Source organism: Erinaceus europaeus, chromosome X (assembly GCF_950295315.1).
Source record: "Erinaceus europaeus chromosome X, mEriEur2.1, whole genome shotgun sequence".
Lineage (NCBI taxonomy): Eukaryota > Metazoa > Chordata > Mammalia > Eulipotyphla > Erinaceidae > Erinaceus > Erinaceus europaeus.
The window spans coordinates 61,377,322-61,402,626 of record NC_080185.1 but is presented as its reverse complement, the minus strand read 5'-3'; the positions used below and the strand labels follow the sequence as shown (position 1 = coordinate 61,402,626).

The window sequence follows — 25,305 nt, the reverse complement described above, 5'->3', positions numbered from 1 at the left end:
TGTCTGGGGAGATGATGCCATGGCTGGAAAAGGAACAGAAAGCTGGATCAGGGAAGAGAGTAACTCCCTAATATGTGAAAAGGGTATAAATATTGTTGACTGTAAACCCCATCGATTTGATATGCTGGAGGCCATTTTTTTCCCTTTTGTTGCCCTTGTTGTTTTATCGTTGTGGTTATTATTATTGTTGTTATTAATGCCATTGTTGTTGGACAGGACTGAGAGAAATGGAGAGAGGAGGGGAAGACAGAGAGGGGGAGAGAAAGATAAGCACCTGCAGACCTGCTTCACCACTTGTGAGGTGATCCCCTGCAGGTGGGGAGCTGGGGGCTGGAACCAGGATCCTTACACTGGTCCTTGTGCCTTGTTTTGCGCCATGTGCGCTGAACCCGCTGTGCTACTGCCTGACCCCCGGTGTCTATCTTTCTTTTTCCCTCTCTATCTACTGCTCCTGTCTCAGTTTCTATCTCTTTCCAGTAAATAAACAAATACTATAAAAAAAGAACAAATGACCATACATAAAATTTTGGTCATTGTGTGTGTATATATGTGCATGTGGAAGAGAGAATGACTGAGACTCAAATTCCCTAGAAGACAAGGAAACAGAAACACATCTATTGGGCTGGAGAGATAATGTAAGAGTGATGCAAAAGATTTTCATACCAGAGGCAGTCTCAAGTTCAGTCTCTGGCACCACCAACACATGAGCTGAGAACAGTGCTCTGGTAAAAAACAAACAAAAAACACCTATCAGAAGTAAAATTGAAATAAAATTGAAATATTATGAGAACAGATGTGGAGGTGGGTACATAAAAGGGAATGCATAAACATTTTTGATAGTGTCTAAACCTTTGAAATTAAATTCCATGAAAGATTTTTAAGCATGTAAAAGTTTTCTTTTTTCTACATGTACAAAAGAAGGTTGATAAATTGACATCTAGTGCAGCATTGACTGAAATAGAAAAAAAATGGGAAAAATCAGGAAACACTCTAAATGTGTATCAGTAAAGAAGCAAGTATGTAAATAAAGGTTGAAAAAACCATTTCTCTAGCACAGCTATATACAAGATACTGGGTACTGTACAGGAAACCCTAACAAAAGGACTTTTCAAAGTTAACCCAATTACCAAATAATGTGATGATAACATTAACTATCGATTGTCTTTTTGAACCCTAAGACAGCAGGAACCTCACATCTCCACGATAGAGCCCCTACTTCCCCCAGTCCTGGAACCCTTGGATAGGGCCCACTTTCCCGTATGCATCTCCCAATCCATATCAAATAATATTGCATCCTCCGATCACAACCTAACCAACGCAACGATTGTCACTTCAACATGCTTCACTTCAGACTGTGTCCAGAGACTTCACGTGTGGAATGACAACCCTTCAGCTTCATTACTCGGGTGAGACCTTTCCTTTCATAGTATACTCTAATTCCATCTCAGGTGGTTCACTTTCTAACAAAGTCCCCAAACCTAGATATACACCAGTTTCTGTGAGAGAGACCATATGTTCACACATATCCATAAACTACTGCAAAATATATACCTGAAAGCAGAAGTACACTAGAGTTTGCAGTGAGTATCTCCCTAACACTTCCTCTCCACTATCCCAAGCTTTGGGTCCATGATTGCTCAACAATTTGTTTGGCTTCATATGTTAACTCTCTTTTCAGTCACCAGGTTCCAGATGCCATCAGGATGCTGGCCAGGCTTCCCTGGATTGAAGACCCCACCAATGTGTCCTGGAGCTCAGCTTCCCCAGAGACCCACCCTACTAGGGAAAGAGAGAGGCAGACTGGGAGTATGGACCGACCAGTCAACGCCCATGTTCAGCGGGGAAGCAATTACAGAAGCCAGACCTTCTACCTTCTGCAACCCACAATGACCCTGGGTCCATGCTCCCAGAGGGATAGAGAATGGGAAAGCTATCAGGGGAGGGGGTGGGATATGGAGATTGGGTGGTGGGAATTGTGTGGAGTTGTACCCCTCCTACCCTATGGTTTTGTTAATTAATCCTTTCTTAAATAAATAAGAAAAAAAACATTTCTCTCTGGGTTTAAAATCAAAATTCAAAAATGGATCTACAGAATAACTCCAAATCTAGCTGCTTTCAAGACAAAGTGCAACAGCTATGGGTACTGGTACTTTAAAAAAATATTTATTTGTGTGAGAGAGAAAAAGGGGAGGAGGAGAGAAAGAAAGGACAGAGAGAAAGAGAAAGAGAGAGAGAGAGATCTGAGCACTGTTCCTGTATATGTCGTGCTGGGAATCAAATCCCGGGGCTTGACACATGCAAGTGTTACATTCTAACCACAGAGTCACTTCCCAGCCATCAATACTGCAGTTTCTTAAAACTGCACCACAAATATATCTTTTCTTCCCTCTGGACTGATCACCTGTCCTTAGGCTGTACCTAAGCTTCTGCCTATACCTCAGTCATTCCTTGAAGTATCAAAGATTGTGAGGTCCCTTGACAAAAGGGACATGATTTCATCTTACCCAGAGGGGCTGTTGAGTTTCAGTCACAGGAACACAATAACAGTGGAGAGTTAACCCTGAAAGCCCATCTTCCAACAGGAAAGCCACTCTGTATCCTCCAATAGAAGCAAGGAATGGAAACTTGTTCCCATCCTGCCCCTTATCTAGAGAGGTTACTTAGGCTTTGTGAGTGTAAACTTGGTCACTGTCAAGGACGAATCAACATATCTTTCTGTCAGAGCTGACGAGAGGAAAAAAAAAAATTTGCCCAGAGTATATAGTATGTAGTAGCGCTTCTATTTAAATGTTGAGACAGAGCAGTAGGGTCTAGCTGACCATTGGGGTCAAGGCCAAGACAATATGAAAAGTCATATCTCTTAGGAAGGAGGTAAACACCACTCTAACGTGGCTTCAATTCAAAATTTTGGAGATAGAAGAATCTTTCTTTCTCTGGTGATTGTGAAGCTCATAGGACTCTCCCCATCATGCTTGTGAGACTTCAGTCCAGGAGCCCACATTGGGAGGACAAGCTTATCTTTTTTAAATTTTATTTATAAAATGGAAATATTGAAGGGACTGGGCCATAGTGCATCGGGTAAGTGCATATGGCGAGGAGGGCAAGGACTTGCATAAGGCTCCCAGTTCGAGCTCCCGGCTCCCCATCTACAGAGGAGTGGCTTCACAAGTGGTGAAGCAGGTCTGCAGGTGTCTTGTCTTTCTCTCTCCCTCTCTGTCTTCTCTTCCTCTCTCCATTTCTCTCTGTCCTATCCAACAACAATGACAGCAATAACAACAGTAATAATAACAATGATAAATAACAAGGGCAACAAAAGAGAAAAAATAGCTTCCAGGAGCAGTGGATTCGTAGTGCATGCACTGAGCCCCAGTGATAACTCTGGAAACAAACAAAAAATGGAAATACTGAAGAAGACCATAGGGTAAGAGGGGTACACATCCACACAATTCCCACCACCACAAATCCGTATTCCTTCCTTTCCCTTAAAAGCTTTCCTCTTCTTTATCCCTCTGGGAATATGGACCCAGGGTCACTATGAGGTACAGAAGGTGGAAGGTCTGACTTCTGTTGTTGCTTCACTGCTGAACATGGGCGTTGGCAGGTCGATCCATACTCCCAGAGGACAGGCTTATCTTTGACATATAGGTGAACTCAGAGATAGATCACACAGGCAGCAGGCTGTGCTGTTTGCTTACTTGTTTGTTGCTCATGGAAACGTCTATATGTTCATAAGTTTACTGAAAATTTCAAAGTTGCATCCAGCAGTCACCAGTGTGTGGGGAAAATCCTCAGATCACACAGAATCCAGTTATGTCACATCATGGTTTCAGACATCTGTTGCCTCCCTATATGCAAGAATTGAAGTGTCTAAATTTCATTTGACACATAATTGTCCCCTCTGTCATTTACTAGCAACTAGATATAAAGCTTAAAGCACATTTATTCTTTTGAAATGGTCTCATTAACCCTACAGTGGAAATGAGAATAAGAAAGGCAGTGAATTCACCAACAAATTCAGGGGTTAAAAATTAAGAGACGACAAAATGATAGACCCCTCTGTGGGCCCCTCTCAGACCTGGCCCTCAATGTGGACCGGCAATGGTATAGAGTGTTCTATTCTTTGAAGGGAGTTGACCTGAGGATGATGGGTCCTGAAATTGGCATAGACTGGAATGTTCCTAGCTGTGACCAGGGAATGTGAGCTCAGGCCTACAAGGATGCAAGGTTACAGATGCTCCTGTGCTGACTATAGGCCCCATATCAAATCTATGGGGTTTACAGTTAACAATATTTATATACTTTTACCATATTTGGAAGCTACTCTCTTCCTTGATCCAGCTTTCTGGTCCTTTTTCCAACTATGAGACCATCCCCCTAGACAATAACTTAGGTCACCTGCATATTAGATTTCAGGCTCAGGCAAAAACTATCTGGGTCATGGGCCCCTTGGAATATACCTAAAATAGACCTACTGGTCCAAAACAGAGACCCCAGGTTTTCATCCGCAGTGTTCCAGCCTTTAGGTTGATGATTAGTCGACAATTTGCTCTGCTTTCTATCTTAACGTCTTTCAGCCACCAAGTTACAGATGCTAACATGATGCCAGCCAGTCTTCCCAGGGCAGAGGGCCCCAATAGGGAAAGAGGAAGAGAGGCTGGGAGTTTGGATCAACCTGTCAACTCCCATGCTCAGTGGGGAAGCAATTACAGAAGCCAGACCTTCCACCTTCTGCACCCCATGGTGACCCTGTGTCCATGCTCCCAGAGGGTTAAAGAATGTGAAGCCTATCAGAGAAGGGAATAGGATATGCAGTTCTGGTGGTGGGAATTGTGTGGAACTGTACCTCTCTTATCCTATGGTTTTGTCAGTGTTTCCATTTTATAAATAAAAATCACCCCGGTTCTAGCCCCCGGCTCCCAATCTGCAGGGGAGTCACTTCACAGGCGGTGTCTGTCTTTCTCTCCCCCTCTCTGTCTTCCCATCCTCTCTCCATTTCTCTCTGTCCTATCCAACAATGACGAAATCAATAACAACAATAATAACTATAATAAGGGCACCAAAAGGGAACACATAAATAAATATTTAAAAAATTAAACAAAATTAAGAGATGGCTCATTTGTATTGACTTTGAAACCTACTCAAGTTTAAAGGAATTAAGATTTTTAAATCACTCCTTGGTTTCATCAAAGTTGGCATTGACTGGTTTCTACTCACAATGAATGATCTTTAATATGTTGTTAGAAGATGAACAGGTCACAAATAAAATATTGAATATGACCTTATTTTTTATCCATATATGTACCATCTGAGGACTTGAGTCTGAGCCCTAAGCCACCATCACATGGCAATGCTTGAACAGGGGAAACTACAAGTAGTGGAGTGGTGCTTCAGTACCTCACCTTCTCTCTGTCTATCTTCTTATATCTCTTACCTTCTATCTACAAGAAAGAAGAATGGTTGCCAGGAACTGTGCAGTCATGGAATCACCAATCCACAGCAATAACCCTGGTGCAAAAAAAAAAGTGAGTGTGCACATAATTACATGTAAAATTGTGTAAATATCAGAAATAAGAGAAAAAAAATCCAGGGCTAAAAAGACAGCATACTGGGTAGGACACATGCCTTACCAAATACATGATTCAGATTAAAGTCCTAGTATCACATAGAAGATACCATGGCACAGGGGAGGGGAGTGTCCTCCAAGTGTTACAGATTCTCTCATCCATTCTTTCCAATGATTAAAAAAAAAGGAGGGTCGGGCAGTAGTGCAGCAGCGGGTTAAGCACACGTGGCACAAAGCACAAGGACCAGTGTAAGGATCCCGGTTAGAGCTCCCAACTCCCCACCTGCAGGGAAGTCACTTCATAGGCGGGGAAGCAGGTCTGCAGGTATCTGTCTTCCCCTCCTCTCTTCATTTCTCTCTGTCCTATCCAATAACCACAACATCAATAACTACAACAATAAAAAACAACAAGGGCAACAAAAGGGAAAAATATTTTTTTTTTTTAAAAAAGGAGAGGAAGGAAAGGAGGAAAGGAAAGGGGGAAGAGAATTCTGGGAAGCAAGATAGAACTCACTGTATAGAGCATGTGCCTTGCTATCTGTGCAACCTAGGTTTGCATCCCAGCCCTACATGAAAGTACCCACTGTACCAGGGAAAACTCAGGTACTGTGGTATTTCTTCCAAATTTACTGTCTCTTATCTGAATGAATGGTGGCCAAGGAGTGATGTGCATGTACAAGGTCCCAGGTCTGCAATAATAAAAATAAAATAAAATAATAAAGAAAGAGAAAAGAATATATGATACAAAAATCTCAGCAGGGTTCTGTCTTGCCATGGTATTTTGTGGAGTTATTTTCTTTAATTTTATGTTAACTGTACTTTGTACAAAAAAAAAACTTTTGTCATTTAATTTTACTATAGTAAACATGTTCAATTATACAATATAGTAAGAGACAAATACAATAATTTTACCACATATGCAGGAAAGTTACTCAACTTTATTCAGAATGAGAGTATTCCTGAGGCATAGGAAGGGAGAGGAACAGTAGGAAGTTCTTTCCATGGAAAAATAGGGCATCATTCACCAAATTCCAAACCATGAGGATCTTCAAAAATTTTAGTAGCTATTAGTTAAGAGTGAAAAACCAAGTACATTAATTTGTTTCATTCTGTTTTCCCTAAACTAAAAGTAAGATTAAGGGTTTTTATAATCTGAGAAGCAGTAGTGCATATAGAAAGTTTAGATGTCAGCCTAGCAATCACATAGCGCCTGTGCAAATCTCAGTTCTGTAACTTGCTAGCATTCCCCTCATCATGCTTCCATTCCCTTAGGGTTAAAGTCAGGTACCAGTAGCTCCTCCCATCAATTGTGGTGAGCAAGAAAATAGCTATAGAGTCAGCACTTAACAACACTTCAGGGCACTGAGGGCGTCAGCAATAAAGTTAACCACTCTTATCATTAGCCCCATAACAGAATGAACTGTTAATGTTTCTACTGGCATCTTTTTGTTACTACACAAACCAATGTAGGCGGGTGGGTTGACCTTCACAACTCAATGTTTGTTATGAAAATGTAGTTTATAAACTGTAACTAGGATATGATGTTATACTCTATTCTTAACTACGGTTACATTTATATCATAGAATTCCTGAAAAAATATTTAAAAGATAATAGTAGCTATTCGTGAATAATAGAGTATTATTTTCCAGTATACTGTTCAATTCTGGCTACTGGTGATGCCAGGGAATAAACCTGGGACCTCTATAATGTAAGTCCAGTATGCTACCACACACTAATTCCCTGACCACATCAACTTTTTTTTTCCTTTTTGTTGTCCTTGTTGTTGTTTATTGTTTTTGTAGCTATTATTGTTGTTGTTGATCTTGTCATTGTTGGATAGGACAGAGAGAAATGGAGAGAGGAAGGGAAGACAGAGAGGAGGAGAGAAAGACATCTGCAGAACTGCTTCGCTGCCTGTGAAACGACTCCCCGGCAGGCGGGGAGCCAGGGGCTCGAACCGGGATCCTTATGCCGGTCCTTGTGCTTTGCGCCACGTGCGCTTAACCTGATGCACTACTGCCCGACTCCCAACTTTTAAGAGTTTCTAATGACTCATCTCCTCTTCTGCATTTTCCATTTACATCTACAATAGAAGTGTTTTGATTTTGGAAGTGAAAAAAAAGTAAACCTTCCCACAGGACAGTAGTTGAAGGTTAGAATGGGGTAACTCTTCAAGCCAGGGGAATTAGGGTATAAACTTGTCAAAGAATTAGTAAACTTATTTATTTATTTATTTATTTTATTTCTACCAGAGCACTGCTCAGCTCTGACTTATGGTGCTGTTGAAGATTGAACCTGGAAGCTGGGAGACTCAGGCATCAATCAATGTGTTTTGCATAAGCAGTAGATTCTTAGTGCAGATATCAAGCCCTAGCGTTAACCCTGGAGTCAAAAAAAAAAAGTGGTAGAGCAGGTCTGCAGGTATCTGTTTAGGGAAACAGTCAAGGACAGTGATAAGTGATAAATATATACAATTAATCAACAAAAACACTACACATTAATATTTTCAGATTGTCACATTTTAGAATTACCTTCATTCACACAAACACATACACACACCACATACAGATTTCATATACCTGAAGATTCATAATTTCCTAAAGACCATGAAGCCAGAAATAAAATGTACTCAAGCTCATATCATCTTTAACCACAAAGTTCATGTCACTATTCATGAGAACATACTATCTTTTTCTTTCTCTTAGAATTGAGGCCAGCACAAGGATACTCATGGTACTATAGACAAGGGAAAATCTAGTATTTGGAATAAACTCTCCTGTTTTCAATCTGTTGTGCAATAAACTGAACCTTATACTCTACTTTTTCTATTCTGTGGCTCAAAGGAACATTGCTTTTCTACTGCTAAATATAAGGTGAAAAGATCAGAAAGGACATCATACATAAGGTTAAAGGTAAGTACCTCTGGAACCAGAAAAGACCTAGAATTGCCAAAACTATCTTGAGAAAAAAGAACAGAACCGGAGGCATCACACTCCCAGACCTCAAATTGTATTATAGGGCCATTGTCATCAAAACTGCGTGGTACTGGAACATGAATAGACATACTGACCAGTGGAATAGAATTGAGATCCCAGAAATAAGCCCCCACACCTATGGACATCTAATCTTGGACAAAGGGGCCCAGACTATTAAATGAGGGAAAGCAGAGTCTCTTCAACAAATGGTGTTGGAAACAATGGGTTGAAACATGCAGAAGAATGAAACTGAACCACTGTGTTTCACCAAATACAAAAGTAAATTCCAAGTGAATCAAGGACTTGGATGATAGACCAGAAACTATCAGATACTTAAAGGAAAATATTGGCAGAACTCTTTTCCACATAAATTTTAAAGACATCTTCAATTAAACGAATCCAATTACAAAGAAGACTAAGACAAGCATAAACCTATGGGACTACATCAAATTAAAAAGCTTCTGCACATCTAAAGAAACCACTACCCAAACCAAGAGACCCCTCACAGAATGGAAGAAGATCTTTACATGCCATACATCAGACAAGAGGCTAATAACCAGAATATATAAAGAGCTTGCCAAACTCAACAACAAGACAACAAATAACCCCATCCAAAAATGGGGGGAGGACTTGGACAGAATATTCACCACAGAAGAGATCCAAAAGGCCAAGAAACACATGAAAAGGATGCTCTAAGTCTCTCACTGTCAGAGAAATGCAAATAAAGACAACAGTGAGATACCACTTGACTCCTGTGAGAATGTCATACATCAGAAAAGGTAACAGCAGCAAATGCTGGAGAGGTTTCAGGGTCAAAGGAGCCCTCCTACACTGCTGGTGAGAATGTAAATTGGTCCAACTTCTGTGGAGAACAGTCTGGAGAACTCTCAGAAGGCTAGAAATGGACCTATCCTATGATATGGCAATTCCTCTCCTGGAGATATATCCTAAGGAACCCAACACACCCATCCAAAAAGATCTGTGTACACATATGTTCTTGGCAGCACAATTTGTAATAGCCAAAACATGGAAGCAACCCTGGTGTCCAACAAAAGATGAATGGCTGAGCAAGTTGTGGTATATATATATATATATACATACCACAACTTGCTCAGCTATAAAAAATGGTGACTTCACCATTTTCAGCTGATCTTGGATGGACCTTGAAAAATTCATGTTAAGTGAAATAAGTCAGAAACAGAAAGATGAATATGAGATGATCTCACTCTCAGGCAGAAGTTGAAAAACAAGATCAGAAAAGAAAACACAAGTAGAACCTGGACTGGAATTGGCATATTGCACCAAAGTAAAAGACTCTGGGGTGGGTGGATGGGGAGAATACAGATCCAAGAAGGATGGCAGAGGACCTAGTGGGGGTTGTATTGTTACATGGAAATCTGGGAAATGTTATTCATGTACAAACTATTGTATTGACTGTTGAATGTAAAACATTAATTCCACAATAAAGAAATTTTTTTAAAAAGGTGAGTATCTTATCTTAGAAAACATGGTGTCAAACCCAATACATCATATAATGAAAACAGAATGGATCTCAATATTTTAAAAACCATGAAATTTTCAGTTGAATGAGAAATGACAATCAGTGTACACCAACAGCAAGATGTCACAGATTTTGGAATCATTGCACAAATATTTTTTTAAAAAATTATTTATTTATTTGTTTATTATAGTCAGATACAGTCAGAGAAAAATTGATAGGGAAGGGGAGAAAAATAGAGACACCTGCAGCATTGCTTCACCACTCAAAGTTTCCCCCTGCAAGTGAGGACTGGGGTCTTGAATCAAGGTCCTTATGAATTATAACACCTGAACTTTACCATCTTTTTTTTTTCATTTTTTAAAAAATTTATTTACTTAGCTGTTTTCATCAGAACACTGCTCAGCTCTGGTTTACTGTGGTACTGACGACTGAACCTAAGAACTCTGGTGCCTCAGACATAAATGTCTTTTTGCATAGCCACAAAGATTTTAATGTAGCCATCATAAAAATACTGCAATGGGTACAACAGTGCTTAAAGTAAACTGAAGAATATAAATTCTGGGCTGGGGAGATAGCATGATGGTTTTAACAAAAATATTTTCATGCCTGAGGCACCAAAAGTCCCAAGTGCAATCCTTAGCACTACCATAAGCCAGAACTAAGTAGTGTTCTGGTAGTAGTAATAGTAGTAGTAATAATAATAATATAAACTCTCACAAAATAAATAGATGATATTGACACTTCAGACCAGAAATAAACAATAATCTAAAATTTTAAAATTCAATGGATAGATGCAACAACTGAATGAAAAGGAAAGATTAAATGATCTATAAACTTGAAGACAGAGCCCATTGCTTTGGTGCAATACACTAAACCCAGTCCAAGTTTTACCTTGAGTTTCCCTTTATGTTCCTATTTATACTGTAAACTTGTTTATTTTACTTTTTTGACAAGACAGAGAGAAGTTGAAAGGGAAGCGGGAGGTAGAGAAGCAGAAAAAAAGAGAAACAGCATTGCTTCATCCCTCATGAAGCTTCCCCCTGGTGATGGAGACTAAATGCTCAAATCCAGATCACTGTGCATGGTAATGTGCCCTTAACCCAGTATACCACCACCTGGCCCCTCTGTCCTGATTTCTTAAATTCCACCTATGAGTAAGATCATCTGGTATTCATCCTTCTAATTTTTGGTGTATCTCACTTAACTCCTTCATGCCCCTTATCAAAGATAAGGCAAACGAGATGACTTCACCATTTTAATGCCTTTGTATTAATATATGCCTATAAAGAAGAGGTATCAACATTTTTAATATTAACTTCAAATATACTCCTTAGTATCTATGACTAGCTACAATACTTTTGCCTTATAGAGCTATTATTGCTATATTTTGCTTTTGTTGCCAGCAACTTCATTGTCATCACTGGAGCTCTGTGCCTACAAGATGAATCCATTGCTCCCAGCAGGCCCACTACCCCATTACCTACTTACCTACCTTCCTTTTTTTTATAGATCCAGAGTAAAATCGAGAGGGGAGGGGTAGATAGAGAGGGACAGAGAAAGAGAGAGACCTGCAGCACTGCTTCATCTCTTGTGAAGTTTCTCCCTAATGGTGGGGATTAGGAACTTGAACTTGGGTTCTTGTGCATGGCAATGTGTGTGTTCTGACTGGTGCACCACTAATTGGTCCACTGTTATTGCTATTTTATGTCATCAAATATATGCATTGACAGACCTCCATAAATGAGGAACTGACTGCCATAAAAATTAGATGTAACCAGGGCAAGATAACCATTCTGACTCTGGGGTCTCAAAAGACAAACATGATGTAGTTAGGAGCAATGTGACTTTATCACACCTAGTGTCCAGGACAATACAAGATGTAATGGACCCAGCTAAGGCATACGTCTGCTCCCACCCATATTATAACACCTAATCACCCACCCTTCCTGCATACAAACCCCTTCCCCTTATTCCCTCCCCCATTTTACCCAGGTATAGAGCTTCCTAGTCTGTAAGAGATGATACCAATCTGACTCCTTCGTCTGCCAGTTCCTCTCAGGCTTTATGTAAATAAACCTGCCTTGGCTCTTGAATATATGTGTCTCTCTGTCTCTTTCTTCCTCTGTGTTTTGACCCTCAATACTTTTTTTCTACTATGAATCTTGCTCTTTAATGTTCCTAGATCATTAAAGAAACATTCCTCTACTTATAGACTATAGAATTGCTCACCTATATTATCCTGTCATACTTGTATGATTTTTTCTTACATTTGATTTAGAATCATTTGGAATTTTACCTTCTTTAATATAGAAAAATGAGAGTTCACAAAACAGATCACTAGAATGATGCATTCCCAGGCTCAAGCCCAGCCCAGTAAAACTTTCACACATACAGAGCTTTCTCTTCATTACAGAAGGAAACCAAACTGTCTAAAGCCCATCAGCATCCTTATTCACTAGGAAAGAACCATTGTACTGATATTTCCAGAAAGCTCTGTGTGCCCCCGGCCCCCACCCTCTGTCAACCCCTCCCATCTACATTCCTATTCAGAGGGGGCAGTTCAGATTTTCGTCACTAGGTGGCACCAACATACCACCATCATCAAACTTATCCACAGCAGTCAGCTAGCAACTGAATATATATATATATATACTCACGTAAAATCTAGTCTTTAAAAGCTTATCAAGAATGATTCTTGAAAAAAATGATAAATGTAAAGGAGACTGAAAAAGCATAAGCAAGGGCTTACACAGAGATGGAATGCTAGAGCCCGGCCAGTGTCCAATCTCACACTTAGGTAATGACAGACCATGGACAAAGGAGAACGAAGAAGTCTTCTAGGTGGGTGGTGGACGGGGAGTTCCCACTTATCTAGGAGGAACATTTTCTTTGGTGTGTGTCGGGCTAGCGCTAGCGTCCCAAGAGAGCGAGATGACCCGGATATAGCACACCTGGTTAAGCCACGTGGCGTAAACCGCAATGGCCAGCGTCAGCCTCCGCTCTGCACCCCCGCCCTCCCCCGCCCTCCTCCAGGTCAGGACATAGAAGAGACAAGACAGAAACGGAAGTGGCTTGACAATATCATACATGGTTAGGAAAGGGGCAGAGAAAAGGCAAAGGGGGCCAGGAATGGTATGGATCTCCCCAGCAACTGTTGCTAGGGGTTCAACTGGTAGGATTAGCAATACCCTGCAGGGGAGTTAGGAAGAAGACCTTTAGTCATTTGTAAGACAAAACAGAAGATTGATATGTAGATAATAAAAGGAATGCAGGGTGGGGCATGCTTAATGTTTTAAGGAATGCCAGCTCCTGGAGATGCAGGATGTTTTGTGAGGCAGGGAAGACTTATATGGCCAGTGACCTTTTGAGGTTCCTGTGTCCCCCCCTTTTGCTCAACCCCTCCATAGAGAGAGATACTTACCAGGACGAACTCATCTCTCAGGTCAAGCCCTGCCAGGCTCCACCACATCCCCACAACCTCCCTACAGGTGTGGACATGTGAGTTTATAATGACAGTAAGGAGATAAACTAAAGAATGCAATATAGATTTGGAGTCAGCAGTAGATCCAAATGTTTAATATACATATGAATTTTCCAGACTCAACTGATATTATAATAAACAAACCATTCCAATACTTTTGTTTACTCTCCACAAAACATATAGTGTAAATGATGTAAGCAAGAAGAGGCTGTGTGATGGACAGATTAAAACTGACATCAGTAGTGAGTGGGCTTTTGTTGTAAGAATATTAAGCTATATTAAGGACATATACAAACTATAAAACTAACAAGACTGTAAGAATCTGAACTTAAATATATTTGCAAAAATATCTAACATTCATTGAGCTATTTGATGTGTACTGTATGTACAGTATTCTAAGGGTTTTCACATATTAACTCAAGTCTTGACCACAAACAACTAGATAAAGAACAAAAAATAATAATAACACCCAGAATCACACAACATTTGAAGGAATTCACTAAGCCACAAGTACGTGCAGGTATATGTGGGGAAAGTCATGGGACAAACTTTCAAGACAAAAATGGTTTGAGCTGGGGAGTCAGCAGTGGGTACCATTTTTTTAGACACAGCAGAAGACAGGTTGGGGGTGGGGGTGAGTGGTGGCGCACCTGGTTAACGTACATATTACAGCGCACAAGGACCTGGGTTCAAGACCCCAGTCCCCACCTGCAGGGGGGAAGTTTTACAAGTGGTAAAGCAGGTCTGCAGGTGTTTCTGTCTCTTCCTCTCCTCACGATTTCTAGCTGTCTCTAGCCAATAAATAAAAATAACTTTAAAAAAAAAAAGAACATAGGCAGGGGAAAAACATGCTTAGAAACTAAAACCGTACAACCTGTTCAGACTGCAGCAGAGAACTGCCAGAGGCCAGAGTATAGTCTGAATAAAGGATAGTAAGAATGTATTCTAGGGAGTCAGGTGGTAGCACAGCAAGTTAAGCACGCATGGCACAAAGTGCAAAGCGCAAGGACCGACATAGGATCCTGTTTCAAGCCCCCGGGTCCCCACTTGCAGGGGAGTAGCTTCACAGGTAGTGAAGCAGGTTTTCAGGTGTCTATCTTTCTCCTCCCCTCCCCCCCCCCCCCCCCCCCGTCTTCCCTTCCTCTCTCCTTTTCTCTCTGTCCTAACAACAATGACATCAATAACAACAACAATAATAACTACAATGAAAATGGAAAACAAGGGCAACAAAAGAGAAAATAAAGATAAAATATTTTTTAAAAGAATGTATTATAAACCGATCTAAGGTTATAATGGAAGACTCTCCCCTCTCCCACCCCACAACATATAAATAACATAGCCTAAGCATTATCTGCGGGTTGATCAATAGAAACCACACTTGGCCAAAACATGGTAAAAAAAAAAATCAACTGTTGAAACTTACGAAGATTTGGAAAAATATATAACAACAACAATAACTACAACAATAAAAAACAACAAAGGGATATAAATATACAAAAAGAATTTTTAAAAAACCATAAATATTCAGGAAGCTGAATGAACACTCAAGCATCAAAGCTAAACCCATCAAACAAAGGACAAGGAAGTCATCTTTTACCATATCTAGTCAATTTAATATTACAAGTCCTAGTCAGAGCAATTAGCTAAATAAACAATTATTTAATTCAAATTGAAAAAGAAATAAAATTCTCTATTTGTAAGTGATCTTTTATATAAAAAATTCAATATTTCATAAAGTAGAATAAACAGAATAATCAAAAATTTAGAATACAAAATTAATGTGCAAAAACCAATTTTTATACCAACTAAAATGAGCAATTCAACAAGACAATTAAGAAACCATTTCCAGGACAAGGAATAATTCAGTGATTGATCGATCATATGCTTAGTAAGGATGAGGTATTAGATTCAATCCTCAATAAGAAACCATAACAAACAAAAAGAAAATAGTTACATTTCTACTAGTATAAAGCAATATGAAACCATATAGGAATAAGTTCAACCAAGGAAGTGAAATATTTCTACACTACAGTTACAAAACAGAGCTGAAAATAAATTAAAGAAAAAAACAAATTAATGGAAAGACAGACTATGTTCATGAATTAGTAAAGTAAATATTTTTTAAATGGAAATACTGATCAAAGTGAAATATAGAATCAGCACACATTCTCCCGTATCTCCAAACTCAGTGGCCAGTCACCTAACTCAAGTTGGACGAGCTAAGATCGACCCAGTCTGGAAAAGAGAAATTTCTCATAAGTGGTCATCCCACTTCCGTTTATCTTGTCCATCTCCAAAACTGTCTCCCTTTACACTGTCTGAACTGGAAGACACTTTGAAGAGGGTTAAACTGGGAACGGCTGCTGGCTATGATAACATCACCCCAGAACTTATTCTTAACTTGGGCCCCACGGCAAAGAAGTGGCTCACTTCATTCCTGTCCCACATCTTGGAATCCGAATCTATGCCCAAAATTTGGCGTCGTGCGAAGATAATAGCAGTTTTGAAACCAAAGAAAGACCCAACACTGGCCGCCAGCTATAGACCAATTTCTCTCCTCTCTGTGTGTTACAAACTCCTTGAGAGGCTGCTTCTGTCACCTATTTCTCCTCTTACAGAGAAATTCCTATCACCTGCCCAAGCTGGTTTCCGCCCAGGAAGATCTACCTGCGAACAAGCCCTGGCCCTCTCAACTTACATTGAAAATGGATTCCAGAAGAATTTAAAGACGGGTGCTGTCTTTGTTGATCTCACAGCAGCCTATGACATGGTCTGGCACCGTGGTCTCCTAGTCAAGATCTCAAGATGCCTGCCTCCATGGGTGGCCAACAGAAGATTCCGGGTGCATCTGGGTGACAAGTCTAGCAGATGGAGACTTGTCTCAAGTGGCCTCCCCCAGGCCTCTGTTCTGGCTCCTACGCTATTTAATATTTACATCAATGACCTTCCAGAAACTTCTTCAAGGAAGTTCATCTACACAGATGACATCTGCTGTGCAACTCAGGCATCCAAGTTTGACATCCTCGAGGAAACACTCACGAAAGACATGTCTCTGATATCTGATTACATGTCTCTGATATCTGATATCTGGCGACTAATCCCTAGCACTGCAAAAACGGTATCATCTGTTTTCCATCTACACCATGCCTCAGCCTCGCGTGAGCTAAATGTGCAGCTTGACGATAAGAGAATCCGGCATGAAGCCCAGCCAGTCTATCTTGGCGTTACTCTCAATCGCACCCTGTCATTTCACGAACATCTCATAAAAACTGCAGCAAAGGTGGGCGCAAGGAATAACATCATTGCAAGACTGGCCAGCTCCTCATGGGGCGCGAGCGCTTCCACACTACGATCACCATCTCTGGCATTATGCTATTCCACTGCAGAATACTGTGCCCCAGTATGGTTCCGTAGCCCCCATGTCCACTTGGTCGATTCCAAATTATATTCCTCCATGAGGATAATTTCTGGAACCATCCGTTCCACCCCGCTTCCATGGCTGCCAGTTCTTAGCAACATCGCCCCTCCAGATATTCCTCAGGATGCGGCATCATCTAAGTTCATTTCCCACGTCTACGCTCGACCGGACCTGCCAATATACGCGGATATCTTCACCCACCCTGTCCAACGCTTGACGTCTCGTCATCCAATCTGGTCCCCTACGCCTACACTGAACTTCTCTGTTCCAGACTCTTGGAAACAGAGTTGGCAGTCAGCTGAGGTAAAGAACAAACACCTCATCACAGACCCCTGCAAGCGTCAACCCAGATTTGACCTAGCACGTTATGATTGGGCCCTCCTCAATCGTTATTGAACAGGCCATGGCCGGTGCGCCGCTATGTTCCATCGCTGAGGATCCAGAGACGACCCGAACTGCCCCTGCAGCTACAGACAGACTATGACCCACATAGTCAACGACTGCCACCTCTCCAGATTCAAAGGAGGTATCGAAACTTTACATCAGGCTCAACCTGACGCTGTTGACTGGCTACGGAAGAAAGGCAAACGCTAGAAGAAGCACAGATTATTTAGAAATACTGTCAAAACCCCAATAACATTTTCTTCAGAAATAGACACATTCATCCTAAAATGTATATGAGATCTCAAGGAAAGTTGAACAAAAAAGAAAACGTAGTGGGAGGTCTCACCCTTGCTTATTTCAAAACTGTCTACAAAGCTACAATAATCAAAGTAGTATGATACTGGCATATAGAACATCATGTGAAACCATGGACTACAATATCAAGCCTAGAAATAAAACTGGAGGGAGTTGGGCAGTAGCACAGCAGGTTAAGCAAAGTGCAAGGACTGGCCTAAGGATCCCTGTTCGAGTCCCCGGCTCCCCACCTACAGAGGAGTCGCTTCACAGGCTGTGAAGCAGGTCTTCAGGTGTCTACCTTTCTCGCCCCCTCTCTGTCTTCTCATCTCTATTTCATTCTGTCCTATCCAACAACAATGACATCAATAACAATAATAATAACTAAAACAACAATAAAAAACAAGGACAACAAAAAGGAAAACAAATAAATATAATAATTTTTAAAAAGAAAGAAAACTGCAAAAGAAGAAGGGGGAGGGAAAGGGGAAGGGGAAGGAGAAGGTAAGGATAGATAACATAACGGTTATGCAAAGAGACTCTCATACTGATTCACCAAAGTTCCAAGTTTAGACCACCATAAATCAGAGCTGAGCAGTGCTCTGATAATAAATAAATAAATAAATAAATAAATAAATAAAATGAATAAATAAAAGGCCAGGTGGTGATGCATCTGGTTAATTGAATTGTATTATCATAGATATGGACCCAAGTCCAAGCCCCCAGTCCCCACCTACAAGAGGGAAGCTTTAGGGAGTCAGGCAGTAGCACAGCGGGCTAAGCACATGTGGCGTGAAGTGCAAGGACCAGCATAAGGATCCCAGTTCAAGCCCCTGGTTCGAGCCCCTGGCTCCCCACCTGCAGGAAAGTCACTTCACAAGTGGTAAAGCAGGTCTGCAGGTGTCTATCTTTCTCTCCCCTACTCTCTCTTCCCCTTCTCTCTCCATTTCTCTCTGTCCTAACAACGATGACATCAATAGCAACAACAATAATAACTACAATAAAAACAAGGGCAATAAAAGGGAAAATAAATAAATAAATATAAAAAAAATTAAAAAAGAGGGAAGCTTTAGTAGCAGTGAAGCAGTGCTATGGATCTCTCCACTTCTCATCTCCCTCTCAATTTCTCTCTTCCATCAAATAAAAATAAAGCTAAAAGAAAATAAAACAATTTTTAGGGAGTTGGGCGGTAGCGCAGCGGGTTAAGCGCACATGGCGCAAAGCTCAAGGACTGACATAAGGATCCCGGTTCCAGCCTCCGGCTCCCCACCTGCAAATCAGTGGCTTCACAAAAGGTAAAGCAGGTCTGCAGGTGTCTTTCTCTTCCCCCTTTGTCTTCCCCTTCTCTCTGCATTTCCCTCTGTCCTATCCAACAACAATGACATCAACAACAACAACAATAAAACAACAAGGGCAACAAAAGGGAACAAATAAATAAATTTTTAAAAAACATTAAGAAAAGAAAAAAGAAAACAAAACGATTTTTAATAAATAAATAAAGCAAACCTCACTGGGTGAGGACAACTGATGTGCATGGTCAACGCTAATGCCATTAAAGGCTGAATTGCAGGAAGCATTGGTGGCACAGTAGGAAGCACAGCTATCTTTCAATGGGAAAATGATCAATCTCTTAATAAATGGTACCCCGTGAACAGAATATCCATATATTCTGTTAGGATAATGAAGAAACGTCCTTACTTCATACAACATAAAAATTAATTCAAGGGGCACATAGTTAAGCAACATGCTACATACAATGCACAAGGACCCAGGTTTGAGTCCCCAATCCCCACCTGCAGGGGGAAAACTTTGTGAGTAATGAAGCAGTGCTGCAGGTGTCTCTTTCCCTCTCTATTTCCCCCTACTCTCTCAATTGCTGGCTGTCCCAATCCAATAGAGATAAAGAAATAAAAGAAATGTTAAAACAAAGTTAATTAAGAGCCAAGTCTATAAAACTCTTAGATAAAACCCAAGAATTAAATTTTCAGCACATCGAATGTGGAAATCAATTCTTGGCAATAACACGAAAAGAAAAAAATAGACAAACTAATTTAAAGTAAAACCTTCTGTGAATCAAAGTACAGCACCAAGAGAGTGGAAAGATAACACAAAAAATGTATATGCAATAAGAGATTAATGCCCAGGCATGTAAAAACAAAAATTTCCTACAACTCAAGAACACACACATACAGACACATACAGACAATTCACAAATGGGAAGAGGATTTAGACACATATTACATCAAAGAAGATACGCAACTGAACAATATACACATGAAAAGATGTTCAACATCACTAGTCAGTAAAGAAATGCAAGTAAAAACCACAGTGAGAAATCATTTGACACCTACTGGTAAGGTATTATTTTTGTAAAGGCTTATTTATTTAATGATAAAGAGGGGGGAAGCAAAACAAGAGAGGGAGAGAGAGAATCACTCTATGCGTGGTTGGAAATCAAACCTAAGCCCTTTACCAGATTCATTATACTAGCTTTGCTTCTTATAGTAATGGTATAAATTATTAATAGTATTTACAAAGTTATGCTACTATAAAATATTATACTTTTCCTGGTATCTAAAGAAGGCTTTCAAATTTAACTAATCATTGAAAATATACACATAACCTGAACAAATACACTCAGTGTATAAAAAATGGTACAATAAATTTTCACCACTGGGATCTGGTGAAATACTCTAGAACTTTATATAATGAAGTTCCAAAGCAATATAAAATTTGACAAAAAAAAAGTAAAGTGTGATCAGGGAAATATATCAAATAAAAAGATGGTGCTAATGAGTACAAATGCTAGTTAAAAAACCCTACTAGATGGAAGTCGGGTGGTGGTGCAGCTGGTTAAGCGCACATAGCGCAAAGCGCAATGACTGCCGTTAAGGATCCCAGTTCGAGCCCTCAGCTCCCCACCTGTAGAGGAGTTGCTTCACAAGCGGTGAAGCAGATCTGCAAGTGTCTATCTTTCTCTCCCCCTCTCTGTCTTCCCCTCCTCTCTCCATTTCTCTCTGTCCTATCCAACAACCACGACATCAATAACAACAACAATAATAACTACAACAATTAAAAAACAACAAGGGCAACAAAAGGGAAAATAAAATATAAAAAAAAATTTTTTAAATAAAGAAGAAAACCTACTTGGCAGGGGCTGGACAGTGGCATACCTGGTTGAATACACGTTACCATACACAAAGACAAGGATTTGAGCCCCCATCCCCCCTTGGTCCCCACTTAGTGCCCGAGCGATAACCTTGGTGGCACTAAAATAATAATAAAAATAAATAATAAAAAGATCATAAGTGGCTTTGATCATTTGTGCTCATAAACATCTATAACTATTTACCCAGGGAGCTCAAAGTGTAAAAATGTAAAAAAAAAATGGTCTTTTTTATCTATCATCCTGACAGTTTTTGGGTCAATGTAGAAAGAATCTGTCTCCATCCCTATGCACTGGGAATCTCCCCCACCTCCTTTCTTCCAGACTTACAGAAAAATCTATCTAGTAGGTTTGGGCTTCTCTTCTCATCTTCCTGATCTAAGATATCCAAACTGCAGTTGAGACTTTTTGTCACAAGGTAGACACCCATATGCTAAAGAAGTGTCTATAAAAAAATCAATCAATAAACAAATAAATAAATAAATGTTTCTATAAGAAAGAAAAACACACAGCACACATCCTTAAAAATGGTTAGCCTATAAATTCCACTTCTGTCTGGAGAAAAAAAAAACTGTTAGGTGTGAAAGATTAAAAATACATTGTGGGACCTGCTTATAATGGAACATAAGGCATGACTTTTTTACCTTGATGGCTGACAATAGGCAAGTCAGTGAGAGCAAGAGCTTCACACTCCTTCAAGGATTAGCCAACTTATGCCGCGTGGTACCTAGATCTGTTGGCACAATGGGTCAACTTCACATCTAGCATCTTTACCATCAAAGAGGTTATTAAGTATCCCCCTAAATCACACTAGCAGAGGAATATGATTGGACCACTGTAAAAAATATACTTATTTTGGTGTTGTGGTAACAGCATAATGGTTATGCAAAAGACTTTCATACCAAAGGCTCCAAGCTCCCATTTTCGATCTCCAGCACCACCACAAGCCAAAGCTGAGCAGTTCTCTGATGTTTCTCTCTGTCATTCTCTCTGTATCTCCCTCATTAAAATAAAATAAATAAAGTATTTTTAAAAAGATATACTTATTTCATTTAAGATAACTTTATGAGAGAGAGAGAAGTCAGAACATTACTCTAGGATGTGATGTTGAGGACTGAACCAGGAGCCTCTAGCATGCAAGTGCTCAGGAGCCCTATCAGCTGCAGTATTACCCTATCTGCTAAACCACTTTAAAAAAAAAGATGTATTAGGGTTCCGGTTGTGGTGCACCTGGTTGACTACACATGGTACAGTGCACAAGGGCCTGGGTTTGAGGCCTTGCCCCCACCTTCAAGGGGAAAGCTTTGCGAGTGGTGAAGTAGTGCTGCAAGCCCCCCCCCCCCAGATATATATATCCTCCAGGGCTGTTGCTGGGGCTCAGTGCTGACACTACAAATAAACTGCTCCTGGTGGTCATTTTTTCTTTTCTTTCTGTATTTTTAAGACAAAAAGAAATTGAGAGGGGAGGAGGAAGATAAAGAGGAGTATACAAAGATAGACACCTGCAGATAAAGATTTTTTTAAGATGTATTATTTTAATGAAAGAGATCAGAGGTCTGGCATATAGGGATATAGGGGGATTAAAGTGGAACTCAGAGGCCTCAGGCATGATAGTCAGTACATCCATAAATGTTGGAGAGGATGCAGAGAAAAGGGGACACGTCTGCTCTGCTGTTGGGAATGTAAGATGGTCCAACTCTTCTGGAGATTTCACCTAACACTACAAATGAACTTATCCTATGATCTAGCAATTTCTATCCTGGGGATTTACCCAAAAGAAACAAAAATACCTTTCAGAAGAGATCTCTATATACTTACATTTATAGTAGCACAATTCATAATAGCCAAAACTTGGAAGAAATCCAGATGCCCTCTTACAACAGATGAGTGATTTAAAAAATAGTGGTATATATATACACAATGGAGTAATAATCAGTTGTTAAAAACAGTAAAGTCATCTTCTTTGCCTCATATTAGATAGAACTTGAAGGCATCATGTTAAGTAATGTAAGTCAAAAAGTAAAGGACAAATATCAGATGATTTCACTTATAGGCAGAGCTTAAGAAACAAGGACAAAAAAGGGAAAATCCAAAGTAAAAGACTCTGGGGACAAAAGGAATGAGAAAGGATGTATAAAGTGTTGGGTGACAGTGCACAGTTGTGGAAAAAGACCTAATTTGTGGGTACTTGTGTTCCAAAGATACCTTGGAGACATCACATTAGGTGAAATAAGCTAAAAAGAGTATAATCTCACTTATAGGTCAAAATTAAGAAATAAGGACAGATAAAGAAAACAGAGTAAGAGAGTTAGGCGGTAGCGCAGCAGGTTAAGTGCACGTGGCATGAAATGCAAGGACTGGCATAAGGATCCCAGTTCGAGCCCCTGGCTCCCCACTTGCAGGGGTGTCGCTTCACAGGCAGCAAAGCAGGTCTGCAGGTATCTTTCTCTCCCCCTCTGTCTTCCCCTCCTCTTTCCACTTCTCTCTGTCCTATCTAACAACAACGACATCAACAACAACAACAATAAAAATCAAGGGCAATAAAAGGGGAAATGAATACATTAATTAGATTTAAAAAAAAGAAAACACAGAGTAAAACTGGGACTGGTTGTATTGTACCAAAGCAAAGGACTCTGGGATAGGGGAAGATGTGAAGAGAACCTTAACATCCTGTTGCATGATGATATAGAAGGACCTGAGTTGTGGGTGAGAATGTTCTGCAAAGAACTTTCAGAGATGAGAAACTATACCAATGTTTCAACAATTGCAGTATAAACCATTAATCCCCCAATAAAAAGAAAGTCATTTCACTCTCTCTGTGGCCCTCACTGGACCACTTCTCCAGCCTCACAAGTTCTTTTTTTCTAACAGGGAATTTGCCCCATATCCTGAGGTACGGTGATAAGCAAGAAATGGAAACTTAATTCCATTCTTCCGCTAACCTAGACAAAATCTGCACAGGATACAGGGCAGGTGTTTGGGCTACCTTGTACTTCAAATGACACAAGAGCAATAGGGTCTGGCTGATCACTGGGGCCAAATCAGACAATTCATGTCCCATTGCTCCTTCTAATAAGAATACAAACATCTTTAGGAAGGAAGCAAATGTCACTCCGATGTGGCTTCAGTTCAAAATTCAGGAGACAGAAGGGAACTTCTTTGTTGGGTGACTGAGAAGCTCATAGAACTGTTCCCCACCATGGATGCGAACAGACCCTAGTCCGGGTCCCCACACTGAGAAGATAGGCTTGTCTTTGATACTTGGATGAACTCAGAGGTAGATCACACCAGGGCAGCAAGGTGTACTGTTTACCTACCAGCTTGATGTTCTTGGAAATTTCCATATATTCGTAAGTTTATTTGAAAATTGAAGGAGGCATCCAACAAAGGGTCCTCAAATCATGCAGCATCCAATCATGTCACACCATGATCGCAGACATCCACTACAACCCTGAGAGGCAAAAATCCAAGAATTACTAGTATTTCTTAACACAGAATTATCCAGCCCTCTACTCACTAAAAATCAAATGTATAGACAGGTTGATCCATACCCCCTACCTCTTTCTGTCTTTCCCTAGTGGAGTAGGGCCCTGGAGAGGTGAAGTTCCAGGACACATTGGTGAGGTCACCTGCCCAGGGAAGTCAGGTTGGCATCATGGTAGCATCTGCAACTTGGTAGCCGAAAAGCATTAAGATATAAAGAAGAACAAATTGTTTAGTGGTCCAGGAGGTGGCGCAGTGGTAAAGCATTGGATTCTCAAGCATGAGGTCCCAAGTTCAATCCCCAGCAGCACACGTACCAGAGTGATGTCTGGTTCTTTCTCTCTCGTCCTATCTTTCTCATTAATAAATAAATAAATTCTTTAAAAAATTTTAAAAAGAGCAAATTGTTTAATAATCAGGAACTTAAAGGTAAGGATATAGCAGACAAGATTTGGGGTCTTCATGTTGGAAGAAGCTAGGAAGCTTAATTTAGGTATTTTCCAAGAGGCCCATGACTTTATTAATTTTTTGCCCAAACCTGACAACTAACATGGAAGTGGGCTTAAAGTATTGTCTGGGTAGAGTGTTACAGATTGAGAATAGGAATAGAAAGCTAGATCACAGCAGAAAGTAGCTCCCAAGTATGGGAAAAGTATATAAATACTGTTAACTATACACCTTATCATGGAGAAGCAGTTACAGAAGCTAGACCTTCCACCTTCTGCACCTCATAAGTATATCTGGTCCTCTTGGGGGTTGTACTGTTATATGGAAAACTGGGAAATGTTATGCATGTACAAACTATTGTATTTACTGTCGAATGTAAAATATTAATTCCCCAATAAAGAAATTTTAAAAAAATAAATAAACAAAAAATATATCTGTGGACCATAATCACAGAGAGATAATAGGGGACCTTCCAGTGGAAGGGATGGGATAAGGAACTCAGGTGGTGGGAATTGTATGGAATTGTACCCCTCTTGTCCCATAATCTGGTCAATCGTTACTAAGTCACTAATTTTTTTGAAAGACTTAAGAG

The 25,305-nt window shown here is 40.2% G+C and overlaps 1 long non-coding RNA gene across 2 annotated transcripts in view; it reads right to left on the bottom strand.

The window, feature by feature from the left end:
• LOC132535860 (uncharacterized) overlaps positions 1–24,465 on the bottom strand; it is a 48,275-nt gene extending 23,810 nt beyond the window's left edge. For both annotated transcript variants that reach the window (XR_009547606.1, XR_009547607.1), the window contains exons 1-5: positions 24,342–24,465; positions 24,101–24,234; positions 5,432–5,505; positions 3,696–3,845; positions 664–722 (exon numbers count right to left, since the gene is read on the bottom strand). This is a non-coding gene — a long non-coding RNA (uncharacterized LOC132535860). The remainder of the gene's footprint in view (positions 1–663; positions 723–3,695; positions 3,846–5,431; positions 5,506–24,100; positions 24,235–24,341) is intronic.
• Between the last annotated feature and the right edge of the window lie 840 nt (positions 24,466–25,305).